A 5,808-nucleotide genomic window follows, 5' to 3' on the forward strand; every position below is an offset into this window, starting at 1 on the left:
TTTCCAATATCTAACTTCATTAACTCAGAAGAGATGGCAAATACTTACCTCCAGAATTCAGCATAATGCTTGCTTATTGATTTAAGACATGTATCTTCATAAAATGGTCAGTGAAATACATTGAAGGTTGGTTGCAAATTGCTTATAAATAATAATAAATACTTTTTAGTTACTGGATAAATCTAAGGAATTGCACCAAACCATAGGCATATAAGTAATCAATTCTATTTGAAATAAGCAATTTGATTTTAAACTAATTCCTTAAAATAAAGTAAGCATTGCTAAATGATTATGTAAACTGAGTGGTGAGTGATCCCTAGATCTATGTTCCTCCTTTCCTTCTTCCCTTTCTTCCCCTATTCCTTCTTCTCCCCTTTATCTCTCTTTTCTTTAAAAGGCACTTATTTCACACAACCTATGTGCCAAGCACTTGTTAGTTGCTAAGGTACAAAGACAAATCTGAGACAGTCCCTGCAGCTCAAGACTGGTAGAAGAGACACAGACAAAAATCACTTATTATTCATAAATGGCTAACAGACACATGAAAAAAATGCTCAACATCACTCATCATCAGGGAAATACACCTCACACCTGTCAGAATGGCTAAAATTAACAACACAGGAAACAACAGATGCTGGCGAGGATACAGAGAAAGGTGAACCCTCTTACACTGTTGCTGGGAATGCCAACTAGTGCAGCCACTGTGGAAAACAGTATGGAGTTAAAAACACAATTATCCTGTCACCTAGAAATTGTACTACTAGGTATTTACTCAAAGGATACAAAAATACTGATTCAAAGGGGCACAATCACCCTGATGTTTATGGCAGCATTAACCATAATAGCCAAATTATGGAAAGAGCCCAAATGTCTATAGACTGATGAATGGATAAAGAAGATGTGGTATATATATACAATGGAAAATTACTCAGCCATATAAAAAAGAATGAAATCTTGCCATTTGCAACAATGTGGATGGAGCTTGAGTATATTATGCTAAATGATTAAATCAGTCAGACAAAGACAAATAAAATATTTCAATAATATGTGGAATTTAAGAAACAAAACAGATGAACATAGGTAAAGAAAGAAAAAAGAGAGGGAGGCAAACCTAAGATTCTTAACTATAGAGGAAAAAACCAGGGTTGCTGGAGAGGAAGTGGGTGGGGTAGGGCTAAATGGGTGATGGATATTAAGGAGAGTACTTGTGATGAGCACTGGGTGTTATTTTTTTTAATGTTTAGTTATTCTTGAGAGAGAGACAGAGACAGAGTGTGAGTGGGGGAGGGTCAGAGAGAGAGGGAGACACAGAATCTGAAGCAGGCTCCAGGCTCTGAGCTGTCAGCACAGAGCCTGATGCGGGACTCGAACTCACAAACTGTGAGATCATGACCTGAGCTGAAGTCGGACACCTAACTGACTGAGCCACCCAGGTGCCCCTGAGCACTGGGTGTTATATGTAAGTGATAAATCACTAAATTCTACTCCTGAAACCAATATAACACTATATGTTAGCTAACTGGAATTTAAATAAAAACTTGAAAAAAAAAAACTTCCAGCCCTTAACTTAATACTTTATAAATGAATGAATAAATGAATGAACAAAATGTATACATACAAGCTAAAAAAATAATAAAACCTAAACTTTTAAAATTAAAAAAATCACTTATTATTCAGTGTGATCAATAGAATGATAAAAATGTATACAAGAAAGTGGGAAATCAAAGAACAATTAACCAAATCTAGGGGCAAAATGCGCTGATAAAGGTGGAGGAAGAAGGAGATAAAGAAGGATGATGCTTAAGCTGTCATAGAAGGTAGAGGGCGGGGGTGGGGTGTGTCTGGGTGGCTCTGTTGGGTAAGCATCTGACTTTTGATTTTGGCTCAGGTCATGATCTCATGGTTGTAGGATTGAGCCTTGCATTGGGCTCCGCAATGATAGCTCAGGCCCTGCTTGGGATTCTCTCTCTCCCTCTTTCTTTCTCTGCCACTCCCCTGCTCTTCTCTCTCTCTCCAAACAAATAAATAAAATTTTACAAAAGGTAAATGGTAGCTTCATGAGACACGAGGAAAGCAAAAGGCAAGGAAGTAAGAAACAACATGGAATATGCAGGGAACTTAAAGTACTGCTGGAGTGTAAAACAGAGGAAGAGAATAGGATAAGAGATGAGGCTGAGGAGGTAGCTAAAGACTAGGTCATTGAGGCTTTCATATTCCTTGTTTAGGAGTTTAGACTAAATCTTATTAGTTATGGGGATCCATTGAAGGGTTTAAAATAATCATAGCCAGATTTTATGTTTTAGACTGATCACTTTGATGGCTGTGTGAAGGATGGGTTTGAAGGAAACAAAAATGAGAGGCAGAGCAACCATTTAGAACGCAGAGATAATGAGTACTATAACTGAAACAGTGAGAAAAAGGACTGAGAAGAAAGGCATATTGAAGCAACTTCTAGGAAGTAAATTTACCAGAGCAGGAGGCTCATGAGATGTCAGAGATGAGAGGAAGAAGAGAGCAGAGAGGGTGGGGGTAAAAGAATGGAAGAGCTGGAAGGATAGCAGCAAATTAATGTCACTGTAAACCTATGACCTTCAGATTTAGCTGGGCCATTAACACCACCAGCCATCTGACCATGAGATAGGTCGCTCTACAACTCCCCACAGTGATTGTTGGCCTTTCCTTGAACTTTGACGAGTTTCCCATTCTTACACCCCCCTTCCCATGAGATGACCTCACTTTGTAATTTAAAGGGTAAATGGAAACCAGAGATGGGAATTCCCAGACCTACAAATGGTCCTGAATTCACCCGCTTATTTCAAGGTGTCTCACATCTCATTTAAGGGCAACACTTTTACCTGTTCTCTGAATTCCATCCTCCCCAGAATTTATCTGGCCCTTGCTGCATCAATTATCTTCTTTTTATTCTGGGCATCTTCAACCTTTCCCTGTCTACTGGCTCCATCTGATCAGCTGAAACATACACTAAACTTTAAAAAAAGAAAAAAAAAGAAAATCCCTCTATGAAAGCTGTGAGAATGTGCATGGCAGACCTTTAACCAAGGGCCCAAGCTAAAGTGCTCTGAAATACATCCCTGCACTTGCCTGGAGGCTATGCTTTCCCAAGGCTGCACCTAGTTTAGGCAAGAGAGAAAGAGGGATACTCATGTGAGCACATCTCTAAGAGTTATGGGACTACTCTGAATGCTGACTGGTTTGAGGATTCCCTAATGGCTTTCTGAACATTCCTCAGACTGCACACGTGTCTAGAACACTTCCTCCCAACTTTCCTTACTTCTCTCCTTCACTCAGGGTAAGATTCTCTCAACCTTTTCCAAATCCCTTCCCATTTTCTCTCAACAGGTGTTTACTCTAATAAAAAAAATCTTTGCACAGTCTAATCCCGTCCTGATGTTTACTTCTGGGAGGGACTAGTTAAACATACTTTCTCAACACCATTTTCTTCTGCAACTTGTCTATTCACCTTCACAGTCAGGCCTCTGGAATAAGTTATCTTTACTCCCTTTTTTCATTTCTTTCTCTCTGTCTCATCCCTCAATTCGCATCAATTTATCTTTAATACCTACTACACCTACTATTACATCCACAATGTTCTCACTAAGGTCATAAATTACCTGTGTCATAAAATCTAATATATGATTTCTAATCTGTTATTTTACTAGTCATCAGCATTCATCATTAATGACCCTCCTTGAAACATTTTCTTCCTTTGATTTTGTGAGGCTATGTTCTCCTTGTCTTATATATAACTCTTTGCTCTTTCTCAGCTTCTTTTGTTGGCTTCTCCCCTTACTCAATTCACTATTAGAATTAGGCCTTTTTTTTTCTTCTAACACTATTCATTCTCCATAAGTAATTTAATTTTCCCCCATTGTTTTAATTATCTGCAATAACTCTCAAGTCCATATTTGCAGTCTAGACATCTTCCTGACCTTCCCATGTAGCCATTTGTCTATTGGACATCTCCACTTGTATATCTCAAAAACATTGAAATCTCAATATTTCTAAAAGTGAGCTCATCTATCTAGTTGCATGTATTATTTTACCATAGCTACTGTAACAAATTATCAGGAATTTAATTGGCTTATAACACATATTTATTATCTTGAAATCTATATAGGTCAGAAGTCTGACATGAGTCTCACTGGGTTAAAATAAAGGTACAGATGTTGTTTCATTCCTTCTGCTTTAGAAGAAAATCCATTTATTTTACTTTTCCAGTTTCTAGAGGCTGCCAAAATCCCTTAGCTCATGGCCTCCATGGCCTCCAACAATGGTGGGTTGACCTTTCATATTGCATCACTCCAAATTCCTCTTCTGTCTCCCTCTTTCACTTTTAAGAATTACATTGGGCCTACCCTGATAAATCCAGGATAATCTCCTTATCTTGAGGTGAGCTGATTAGCAATATTCATTCCCTCTGCAACCTTCTCTTTTACTATTTAAGGTAACATTAACGGGTTCCAGGGATTATGACATGGACATCCTTGGGGGAAAGGCATTATTCTACTGTTCCATTGTTTAAGCCAGAAACTTAAGAGTCATAATTTACTCATTAATCTCTTTGTATCCTATGTCTTTTAGGGTCTCATTTGATTGCAAGTAAGAGAAAACCTAATTCCAATAGCTTCAACAGATGGATTTATTTATCTCATATAACATGAAGTCCAGAGCTCAACAGCCTATCGCTGGTGCAGAATATTTCAAGAATATCATCTTTCTAGTTCACACTTCTCAACATGTGGCTTTCATCCTTAGCATGTGACAACCATCCATAGTTACAGGGTGGCTGCTTCACCTATAGCTTCACATAAATGTTTAGGAGGAATGGGTAGTGGCAAATGAGTAAAGGGTGAAAGACAAAGTATTTGTCAGCTGTCTGTCTCTTTTCGGAAACCTTCCTGGATGTCCTGGTCAGCAATTTCCCCTTAAATTTCATTGGTCAGCACTAGCCAGACAGCTAGTTCTAATTGCAAGGTTTTCTAAATTTCTAAATAAATAAGTTGCTTTGATCACAGTGAGAGTTGTGTTGGCAAGAGGGAAGGAGAGAATGGATATTGGAATGGTATGCTGTGTCTGATGCATTTCCCAAATACAATTCTGACCCATGCAGCACTTCTTTTTAGAAAGGCATATGGGGATGGGTAAATGGGGAATTGACTTAACAGTTTCTCCATTTAGGCTATTGTTTCAAGAAAATGTTCAATTGCTACTTAGTATTCCACAGGAAAGATGCTGTCACTCTTGTCAACAACTGGAGAGAAGGGATTCATATGATTATTCCAATGTTGGGGGAGGAAGAATCTAGCATAGTACTTTTGGCAGTTACTCTACCCCCTTTATTGCATAATGGATAAGATCTGGTTAGGCCTCCTTTGTAGAGGTTATGGGATCATGTATCTCCTCCTTAAGCCTTGGAAGAATAAACCAAGTGCATCCCCTCATTCCTTAATTACTCAATATCTCTATCTCATTCTGTCTCTTTGTCTCCATTACTCTCTTGCTCTACCCAGGCTTCTAGCACCCCTTTCCCTTTTTGCCCCTTCCCTCCCCAGCCAACTTTCTATGTCAGTGTCTCCTACAAAAAGTCCTACAGAAATGAACAAATCCTAAGACCCTTTTTGGATTCGCAAATTTCATAGCCTCCAGTGTTGAATGTAGCATCTCTTCAGATTTCATGGATGGAGTGGGGATGAAAAAAATATAGAGGTCTTCCAGTGTGGGCTTCAGTGAGGCTAATTGTTCTTTAAAAAATCTAAAATCAAACACATTTGTCTGCCAAAACTATTA

The sequence above is a fragment of the Acinonyx jubatus genome, chromosome X, assembly GCF_027475565.1.
Source record: "Acinonyx jubatus isolate Ajub_Pintada_27869175 chromosome X, VMU_Ajub_asm_v1.0, whole genome shotgun sequence".
Taxonomy (NCBI): Eukaryota; Metazoa; Chordata; class Mammalia; order Carnivora; family Felidae; genus Acinonyx; species Acinonyx jubatus.